This window comes from Lactuca virosa, chromosome 7 (assembly GCF_052849685.1).
Source record: "Lactuca virosa cultivar CGN04683 chromosome 7, Lactuca_virosa_CGN04683_v6, whole genome shotgun sequence".
In the NCBI taxonomy this organism is placed as follows: Eukaryota; Viridiplantae; Streptophyta; class Magnoliopsida; order Asterales; family Asteraceae; genus Lactuca; species Lactuca virosa.
In genome coordinates, this window is record NC_136432.1 from 278,465,128 (window position 1) to 278,477,415 (window position 12,288).

Below are 12,288 nucleotides of genomic sequence, written 5' to 3' on the forward strand. Positions count from 1 at the left end.
ACTCTTTTGTTCCTACTGCAAAGTACAATCAAAGCAAGTGGTGCACCTTATAAGTCTCTACATCGTAATCGCGGTTCACCTACCACATTGTTTGGTAGAATGACACAAGTAAGCTCTTTTTAACAATGTACTTTCATAATTTACGTATTATAGCATCTTACTTTCATTTGTTCCTATTATAGTATTTTACTTTTAAAAAAGTGAAAGTACAATGTTATACTTTGGTAGATTTTTCAAAGTATGATAATGCCTAAATAAGAAAAGAACTGAAAGTGCAATGTTGTAATAGAAAGAAATGAAAATAGGATTCCCATGTAAATCACAATTACATGTGATTACATGTAAATCACACGTAATTCACATGTAAATCACAAGTGAATTACATATGAGTTAAATACGATTCATATGTAATTTACATATTAATCACATGTACTTCACAAGTAAATCACAAGTGATTCACATATAAATTACATGTAAATCACATTTAATTCACATGTAAATCACAAGTGAATCACATATGAGTTACATGTGATTCATATGTAATTTACATATAAATCACATGTAATTCACAAGTAAATCACAAGTGATTCACATGTAAATCACATGTAAATCACAAGTGAATTACATATGAATTATAATCTATTGATCTTACAGAAAACTTTATTTAACCTTGCAGGTTTCTGTTTTGTGGTGCTTGGAATCATTTTGTTAGGAGCTGGTTTCGGATATTGGCTGGTGAGGAAATATATTATTTCTGAAGATGGAGAAGTTGATGTTGGAGTTGCAGTCACATGTATTATCCTGGTAGGTTACTATATTCATTAATTAAACTCATATTTCCAAAAGTGGTTCTATGTTTTACTTGCTTATATCTAAGGCTTGTGTTTTCTTTTTCAGAGCACGAAAGACACCCATTTGGCAATGGCTGCAGTGGGGTCTTGTTTGGGTGTATACTACATGATCACGAAGATTGTAAGGAAAATGTCATGTAGGATCTATGCAACCCTCAAAGAGCTCAGCCTTGGTATGATGGAGAAGGAATGGAATGTATCATTCCATTGGAATGGACGATTCCTGAATGAATGTAATTCCTTCCATTTTCTAGAATTTATGAAGAGGAACAATTTTGTTAGCCCTAAAGTTGCTTATGAAACAACAACTGCTTTGTAGGTACAGTTAGATGAATTTTAATAAATTCAACTATATATATGAGAAACTAATATCTTGCTCTTTGATAAAACTATTACAAAAAAAAGATTTACTAATTTCCTGTATTTCTTCTTGCAGAATGTATCATTCCATTGGAATGGACGATTCTAGAATGAATGTAATTCCTTCCATTTTCTAGAATTTATGAAGAGGAACAATTTTGTTAGCTCTAAAGTTGCTTATGAAACAACAACTGCTTTGCAGGTATAGTTGGATGAATTTTACTAAATTCAACAATATATATGAGAAACTAATATCTTGCTGTTTGATAAAACTATTACAAAAAAAAAGTTTGCTAATTTCTTGTATTTCTTCTTGCATTTGCAGATTTGCTCTTGATATTGACCTTGATGCTCCAAAAATTAGAATTCCTATAAGATTAAATGCCTCATCAAAGTATAACAGTCATTTTCGTTTGGATTTTGGTCATTTTACATTGAGGAAAGAGGTATATTTTAATTAATCTTTGGGATATTTTCTGTTCCATCATTGATTTCTGATTCGGTGACCAATAAACTAATCCATTAGTATAATAAATGAAAATATAATTTTATTGAAGTATTTGGGTTGCAAACTTTACATATGAATTACATGTGATTCACATGTAAATAACATGTTATTCACATATGATTCACATTTTAATCACATGTAATTCGCATATGATTCACATGTAAATATGAATTACATGTGATTCACGTGTAAATCACAAGTGAATCACATATGAATTACATGTGATTCACATGTAAATAACATGTAATTCACATATGAATTACATGTGATTCACATGTAATTCACATATGATTAATTTGTGATTCACATGTAAATTACAAGTGAATTACCTATGAATTACATGTTATTCACAAGTTAATCACATATGAATTATATGTGATTCACATGTAAATCACATGTAATTCACATATTAATCACATGTAATTCACATGTAAATCACAACTGAATCACATATCAATTACATGTGATTCACATGTAAATCACAAGTGAATCACATATGAATTACGTATGCACACATGCATTTTGTGTAAATGTTCTTCGTTAATTATTTTTTAAAATTTTCTTGTGAATTTCACATTTAAATCTTAAAAGATACAATATCATGTGAATATCACATTATATAATCACATGTGAATCTTACACGATATATACATGTGCGTGTTCTTGCATTAATCATTTTTTTTTCCTGTAGATTTTGAAGAATTTTTGGAAAATATTGAAGAGGTGAAAAGTGATAAATTGAAGAAAATATGTAAATATTGATATGAAGAAATGATAACACTGTGAATCTTTGTAGTTTTTTTTATATTTTATTTTGTATCGAATAAAATACTTGTATTATGTTTATAGATTGATTAATAAAAATGAGATTTTTTATAATTTACTCATGAATATTATAGTATAAGAAATATGCATATACGCATTTGAAAAAATATGCATATATGCACCCAAAACGTTGATTTTTTTGTTAAAAAAATGCAGTTTTGAAAAAAATTGCACTTTTTTATTAAAATTGCAGTATTTTTTTTTTTTTTGAAAAAATGCAGTTTTTCTAAAAAAAAATGCAGCTTTTCTGAAAAAAAAATACAGTTTTTTTTCTAGAAAAAATGCAGTTTTTTTTTTAAAAAAGATGCAGTTTTTTAAAAAATAATTTTTTTCATTTTTTTTGAAAAATTCATGTTTTTTGAAAAAAATTAAAAAATCTCGATTTTTTTAAAAAATCGATTTTTTTTTAAATAAATCCGAAATTTTGAGTTATTTTGTTATTTTTTAGACATTTATATTAATATATTAAATAACACAAAAAAATTAAACATTAAATGAGATTGGTAAGATAACGATCATGTCCTTAACGAATTACTTTTGATCCAACGCTCCACTTTTAGTTCTCAGGTTCTCGGGAAACTTAGAGTTCTCAACCGATCTCAACCCTATATATATATATATATATATATATATATATATATATATATATATATATATATATATATATATATATATATATATATATATATATAGGTTCAAATGTTTCTATTAAATATTGTGTGTATAAATGCACCAATCACAATTTAACAATTAATTTATTAATTTATTAAATAAGTAAGGATATAATAGTATTCTTGACTACAATTAATTATGGTAAATATTTTAAACATTTAATATCCCTTAAAATTAGTGAAATCAGTTTAAAAACCCTATAAGCCGTCGACCTCCCTTATCACGTTCTTCATCATCACTTACATCGTATCACCATTGCCGCTTCTTCTCCCCCTCTCTCCACCGTCGGACACTGTTATTCATTGTCGGAATAGGTCCGCCATTGTCACTGTGGAAGGAGTTCCCTTTCAAATCGTAGCCCTGGTATGTTTCTTTACTCAATTTCTGATTTTACAAAGGAATTTCGTTTGAGAAAAACATGTTATTTGATTTGAGTTCAAAAGCGTAGGAAAATAATAAGAGAAAAAAATCATGCTTCTAAGTGAAACGTACTAGAAAGGATATTAATTAACAGAAAATTAAACAATGATCCATCAAGCGACACTTTTGTCTGTTATTTGGAATTCCAACCTTGAACGTTTTCCAAATATTAGGATATTTTGTTTACTTTATTATATTTGTTAATGTGAATCGCATGAAATCAAGATTTTAAATCAATTGTGTGTTATCTTAGTATTGTCGAATATTGGTAACATCCGTTTATCATATTATTGCATGAAAAAAAGCTTTTAATTTATGCTTAATTATCTCTCGCATTTTCCGTATCCAATTATATGAAATAATGGCTGCTATCTAGCTTTTTACTTGTTGAATTTGATGTGCCAATGTAGAGCCTTTTTGATGTACCATTTTCATATATTATTATCATTGGAATTCTTGGGTTTTAGTCTTTAGACGTTGTCATCCATGATTTCATATAGATTTGCTGCACATTTCATTTTTCTTAGATTATGTTATTCAATCTCCTTATTCATCAATGTATTCTAAATGTTTTAAAAAAAATTAAAATACAAAATATAGTATATTCTAAAGAGTACAAAGTTATTTCTTTTAATGTTAATCTATGTTATATTGTTTCATAAGTATATGTATTTCTTGAGATTTTGCATAATTTTTCTGCCCTCTAAATGATCGATGAAATGCCTATAAGACCCCATCTTTTTTCATTGTAGTTTCAGGATTACATTCTATTAGAATAAATTACAATTCTTTAATGTGTACTATATTCTGTTAGAATTTATAGTTTTTATTATTTTAGAATGCACTGAACTTATTAATATTTGAAAGTTGATTATGTTTTTTTGTGGATTTAGGTTTTGAAGATGCTGTCATTTACGTGGAAAAGGAAGAAAACACGGAGAACGAGAGTGTATTCTAGCAGAATTTATTCTGCCACAATGTATAAAATGTTTCTTAATAATAATATTCTTTTAGAATGGAATAGTGTTTTTGTTAGATTTTGATGTTTTCTTCTTTTTTAACCATTCTTAGTTTTAATCTTTTAAAATAAATGTAATTCTTAAATCATTATTAGAATGAATGTAATAATTGTTTATAGTTTTATTCTTTACGAACTAATGTAATTAGTAATTCTTAAAGAAAAAAATCATTAGTTTTTAAAAAATATTATTCTTGATAATACGTTGTGTAATTCTTTAAGCATGTTAATTATAAAAATATCTTAAATGGAACCATATTCTGCAAGAATAAAATCGAAAATATTTACTAGTTTATGGCTGACTTTTTGTCATTCTATCAGAATAAAATCGGTTATTATTAAAAAAATATTAGAATTAAATTTGACTTAATTTAAAAAGTTCAAAATTTTAAAAATAAAGGAATTAATTATCCCTAAAAATCCGAAAATTTCCTTTTTTAAATATTGTTAATTGTCCAAAATATCCTTTTGTTGAATTTTGTATGATTATATGGTACATGCTATCCTATTGGACTATCATAGACCCTCAGATCATGACCATTGATTTATTCCATCCGATGGTCCAGATCTGTGCATTCTGGCACACAATAATTAGTAAAAACAAAATAACCTAACCCTATATATATATATATATATATATATATATATATATATATATATATATATATATATATATATATATATATCGTACCGAATAAATGAAAATACTTTTGCCACTTGTCATCTTCTCCTTTATTTTGACAAATGTCATTTTGTAGGATTTTTAAAATTGTTATTTTCCACTTGTCATTTTTTTGGGATTTCAATTTTCTTAAAATAAATTTCCAAAAACTTCTAATGGGTTATATATATATATATATATATATATATATATATATATGTATATATATATATATATATATATATATATATATATATATATATATATATATATATATATATATATATATATATATATATAGAAAAGTTCAATAGAGAATCATTATTAATCAAGTAACCAATGAACGAATCCAAAGCGTCAAAATTTAAAGCGATCAACGGCAAAAGGAAGGGTTGTAGACTTTTACAATGGATGCACATGCACCGGATTATAACAAAATTCACTTCCTTTTTTTCGTTTAAAATTTTTTTTAGGCCATGTTTTTTATCGAAAAAAACCAAGTATACCGTTATTCACGATTTTTCATCCTCTCTCCAAAGAGATCCATAATGATATATAAAAAACGAACTTTTTTTTTTCGAAAAAACTCATTTCATTTTCTTTGTTGAAAAGTTAAGGTCTATTTTTTTATACTTTTTAAACATAGATTTATATTCGGGTAAAAAAATATGTTTCAGTTCAGATTCACATTGTGAACCTGTTCAGATTCATATTGTGAACCTTCTCAGATTCATAGTGTGCATAATAGTAAGTCAGATTCACAGTGTGAATTTGAACTGATCGAGCTTTTTCACATTGTGAATGTTAAAATTTGAAATATTTACAGTTTAGATTCACAGTGTGAATCTACACTGATCGACGTTTTTTTTTTAAAAAACTTTCTCAGATTCATAGTGTGTATAATAGTAAGTCAGATTCACAATGTGAATCTGAACTGATCGACCTTTTTCACATTGTGAATGTTGAAAATTGAAATACTTACAGTTTACATTCACAGTGTGAATCTACACTGTTCGAGGTTTTTTTTTTGTCGGTGTTGATGTTTATTAATATAGTACAAAAAAGATGTGAGTTTTTTGATAAAGAGGTGGATTTTTTGGGATAATCCGGTGTGTGTGCGTCCAATATAAAAGTGTTTGGCCGTTGATCATTATGAATCCCGACGCTCACGATTGGTTCCTTGGTTCCTTGTTAATTATGGTTCTCTATTGAACCTCACCCTATATATATATATATATATATATATATATATATATATATATATATATATATATAATTCATAATTTTTTATTCTCTATATATTAATATGGTTTTAACAAAAAATAAAAAAAAATTTAAAGTTTCAGCTTTTGTTATTCATAAATGAATCAGATTTTATTATGATACATTCATTATTCACTTATAAATAAATCATATATTTAATTTTTTTGTAGTTTAAATATCATGTAATAAAGTTTTTTTATTACCTAAAATATATTTTTATTCATATGTGAATAAATGTTATATTCATATGTGAATAACACTTTTATTATAGTTCATTTGTTATTCATATATGAATAAGTAGTTCGAATTTTAAAAACATTTCGTCTTTTATTAACATACTACTTATTCATATATTAAAAACAAATGAACTGTAACAAAAATCTGGTAAATATTTTATTCATACATTAATATAACATATGACAAGAGTTAATACACGTTTTATTCATAAATGAATATAAAATGTGACGAAAGCTGATGTAAAAAAAAATATATTTTTGGTAAAAAAAATTATGACATGTTATATTCATATATAAATAATACTTAAACCGTAAAAAAATTAAGTATATGTTTTATTAATAAGTGAAAAACAAATGTACTCTAATAAAAATTTAATGGAGTTTTATTCATTTATAAATAACGAGAACTGAAACTAATATATATATATATATATATATATATATATATATATATATATATATATATATATATATATATATATATTATTTCTTTTGTTAAAACTATATCAATATAGATGCTTATTTATAGAGAATAAAATATTATAAAATTTGATTTATTTTTAAAATCATTTTTCATTAAAAATGGCTCTTTAAAAATTGAAAAAAAAAATATGTTTTTTTTTTATATATTAAGGTATTGATTAGCAAAATTTAAAAAAATATGTTTTGTTGGAAATCACGTGTATACTTTTGCCCACTTTCGCCGTTATAATAAAGTGTTTTGCGGCAAAATAAATATGTGGCTGAGATTGATTTCCTCATTCTCAATTTTTTTTTCTCAATTGAATCCTTATATATATATATATATATATATATATATATATATATATATATATATATAGGTTTAGGTTCTATTAAAAACAAAAAAACCTTAAAAAAACCCTAAAAATGCATAAAAAAATACTTAGAGATCACAAAAAATATTTTTGAATTTTTTTTATAAAAAATCGCAGGTTTTTGTTAAAATTCAGGGGTGGAGGACGTCATGTTTAGTATCACAAGATATGTATATGGTAAGCAAGTAATGAACAACCATTTCATTTCGAAAGAAAGTGTTTACAATGTGTGTGTTCACAAAACATAGAATTCATAAACAAATAACAAAACAAGACTTGAAGCTATAATGCTCCATCTTCTGAATTCCCAGCACGAGCACCTGTCTAATAGTCTCCTGAGAATACAAGTTATTTGAAAGAGTTGATCAGCAATTAAGCTGGTGAGTTCATAAGATTTTAGTGATGTGAGTAAGTTGTAAAGTGTTGTTGAAAATGTAGATGTAAAATGGTGTTAAAAATGTAGTTGTAACATGTAGTTGTAAAACGTTGTAAGTTGTAAGTTCTGTTTTGAAAAGTTCGCCTGTTCCTCTAGAAAATCTTATATTTCCTACCTTGATGGAAGTTTAAGTAAAATGACACTACAACCCTTTCTATGGGTACTAAGTGGGTACAAGTTATATAGGACTCGGAGTAAACAAACAATCGATTGTGCGCATCTGCCCCAAACTCACAACCAAACGAGGAACGGAAATTAAGGCGGATCGCACACATCCCATTGTTTGTTAGATCGTCGTCATATATAACCCTGATGTAGTCACTTGTTACTCATGGAGTTAATTGTAATGGTTCATTTATATCTAATAAAACGTTCTTTAAGAAAACATATTTTTCTTATAGTAAAATGGTAACCACAGTGACTACTTTTATAATAGCTTAGTTTATACTGCTATATATAATCTAATATCGGATAGAAAGTTAACTGAGCGAATCTGCCCTAAGCCCACAACCAAACGAGGAACAGGAAGTAAGGCGGAAAGCACACATCCAACTACCTATTAGGTATTAGTTTTATGTATAAACATGATGTATAAACTAAGTTATTATAGAGTTACTCACTTAAGGTCCTTTAAATTTAACTGGTTTAATAAAATGGATTAAATCCTTTACTGGGAAGTTTCTAGTTTTGTATACCAAAAGTACTGATTTTGGAAAGTATGTTTTGTACTAGAAAAACTGTGCTTTGACTCTGTGTCCTATATCCTGACCCATACCTGGTACCCTTATGATGACTTAATGTATACTAAGCATACATATATTTAGAATCGGATAGAAAATAAATTGGGTGAATTCGTTCTAAGCCCACAACCAAACAAGGAACAGGAAATGAAGCGGAGAGCACACATCCTATTACCTGTCGGACTCTATTGGTATATATATATCTTGTGATGTATACATTAAGGAATCATAAGACTAGCATTATGGTCCTTTCTTTTAGACGTAGCCTTTTACCAAGGCATCTTCTGTTATGTGCTAGACTCGACTGTTCCGTTTGTCGTTTGTAAAAATGTATATTTTCCCTAGTTTATAACTATCTTGACTCGAAAATAGTTTGAGTTTGACTTTCAAGTGGTACTGTCACTTTATGAAAGTAATGGGAAATGTAAGTACACAGTTGTCATTTATAATGACATGCGGATGTACTAATAACCTAAAAACATATTTGTTTTATTACGGTTATAATGTGAAGGCTAGAACCCCTACTAAATGCTCTCCCTATCAAGAGATTAAGGGAACCAAACGTGACCTCTACAAATTCTTGCAAGCCGTGTAATTCACATTAAAGTATATGATCATGTATACCCAATATAACTATCACCTTTTGTTTAAAACAATGAGTTAGCGATTCATTGGTATAATTAGATCCTGTATGTGTTCTCATGCTATAGCAACCTAACTTGTTTGTTTTGTACTGTATATTGTACGTTCTGTTTGTTTCTCGTAATTGTGTGTTCTCTCTGTATGGTATTGTTTGATTCTCTTCACTATCTGTTCTATATGGTATTGTTTGATTCTCTTCACTATCTGTTCTATATGGTATTGTTTGATTCTCTTCACTATCTGTTCTCTATGGTATTGTTTGTTTCTCTTCACTGTGTGTTTGACTCATGTAAGAACTGACTCTTTGTGTGCTTCATTGTACTAAGTTATGTTTGTACTTTAAAAACGAAGTTTTGTATAACTATAAAGTAACATAACTTTAAAAGAGTTTTTGAAATGTTTTGACAACTTATAAATGACATAAGTAACATTTTGAAAGATGTTTAATAACAAACATTTACACAATTATCATTGTGTTCAACTTGTATTCCCCCTTAAAACAGTTAAAAGATTCATTACGAGGTATGAACTCACCTGATGTGGGTGATTCAAACGGGTATGCGTGTAAGGATGAGAAGTTCCACGAATGAAGTCCCGAGACACAATAGGTCCTAAATGACATATAAGGACACATATTAACATGAACATAGTGTTTATAAACAACTATATGAAAGGAAACACCTTCCGGGACTAGGAAACACTTGGACCAAGTGTTGGAATCACATGTGATTCATCAAAGAAAAGTGAAATGGCACTAGCATGTGTTTACGGCCATGGGTTTACGGTCCTAATGGGTTTACGGCCGTAAACCCATGGTAACTTCTACCATTTGGTGTTTTAAGGTCTAACAAGTCAAGGTTAAGCATACTATGATCAAGTCCAAGCCTTAGGAAGTAATTGTGGCACCATTGCACCACTTTATAGAGTTTACGGCCCATGGACCATTCCTCATGAGTTTACGGCCGTAAACTCATGGTTAAACATGGCTAAGTGTTGGTTTGAAAGCTAGGGAAACTTTAGGGACTTTTTTTCTACACTTGTATGAGAAAGACCACCTCAAATGAGGCTTTTGATGAGTTTACGGCCCAAAGGGTTTACGGCCGTAAACTCATGGTCATAATGGATTTGAGTGAAGTTTAAGGTCCTTCAAACATCAAGGAAGAGTTGTGGGTCACTTGCCTTGCATCTTATAGGGTTTAAGGTCCATACATGCTTCATCATGGAGTTTACGGCCAAGGAAGATCTTGGGCCGTAAACTCATGATCTTCTTGGGAAAAGGCATGTTTCAAGTCTCTAAGCATGGATACTAACTATATATGAAGTATAGGGAAGTGTACTTACGATCTAGAAGCTTGAAATGGTTGATATTGGCCAAGAACACTAATGTGTGTTCTTGGTGTTCTTGGTGTAACTTGAAGATCTAAGAAAAGAGTGATTTCTATGAATGAAATCATGGAAGGATACTAGATTAAGTGATGTATCAACAAATCTAGGAAGAATACTTACTTATGTGAAGATCTTGGAAGGAAAACTTGATGATACTTGAGAGGATTTGAAGGAAAATCGGCCAAGGAAAGGAAAGAATGGGAAAAATGGCCAAGTATCATATATATGCACTTGAGTTTACGACCACATGAGTTTACGGCCGTAAACTCATGGTCTTGCGGCCGTGAACTCATTTAGATGAGGTTTAGGTTTGCTTTGCTACTCTGTGGTTCTAGCAGGTACTTTCTAACACTTAATCCTTAAGTGTATTAGGCTCAAAACTCCTTAGAATGACCTTTAACCGGGCTAGAACTCAATACTAATGAGTTTGACACTCAGTTGAATTGATTGGCTGGGTCTTAAAACCAAATATTTTTTGGGTTGTCACATCATCCCCCCGTTAGATGGAATTTCGTCCCGAAATTAGCTTTCTTAGCATTACTAGTGGGGTTGTGCTCCTCTGATTAGCAGAATACCTACTCGTAGACCTGGCAACCTTGCCCTTCTGTTCATGATAGGATTCATACTTGGTCCATCTATCATTACCTCGTGTATACAAGTCGTATATAATTAGGGTTAGTAAGACGTTCGGATGTGCGACTCTGCCCCAGGTCCACAACCAAACAAGGAACAGGAGATAGGGCGGAAACACACATACTAAATCTGCATAATCATAATCATATACCACCCTCGCGTATACACTAAACAGTGATAGGTGGGCTGTATTCGTCCTTAGCCTCTGTGCTCGAACTTGGTCTGTTGGATGAGTGGTATTTCGTGACGGTCTGCGGAAATCTGACGATAAGGCTTCGGAGGACAAAGTACTATTTGCACGAGTACTTCGGGGTTTAGAATACGAAAGATAAAATCGAGGTTTAGGTTGGACTTTCGATACGAATGACGAAAGTTTCGAGAACTTGCCGATCGAGGCGATAGAAACATATGAACTCAGTATGGTGAGGACCACGCCAACTCATAACAAATGAAAGCAACGGACTCTTTACTCAACAAAGTTTTGGTCAAATGAAAGAAACGTCTGATATACGATAATGTATCCCTTGTATGCTCGATACTGTACTCCTCGTATGTTCGACAATGTACTCCTAGTATGTTCGAAAATGTACTCCTTGTAAATGTTCCCGTGTTTCCTGTTTTCTCTTTGAAGTTAACACTCCTACGTATCGTATCGCTATGTGCGCATACATACAAACGAAAGTGCTCTAATAACTGGTGGGGATACTTTATATCTTGATCCTCCTTGGTACCACTACAATCGCCTGCCATATACAAGTTATGAATATTTAAGATGAACCAGGCAGTCGACTGAGTAACTCT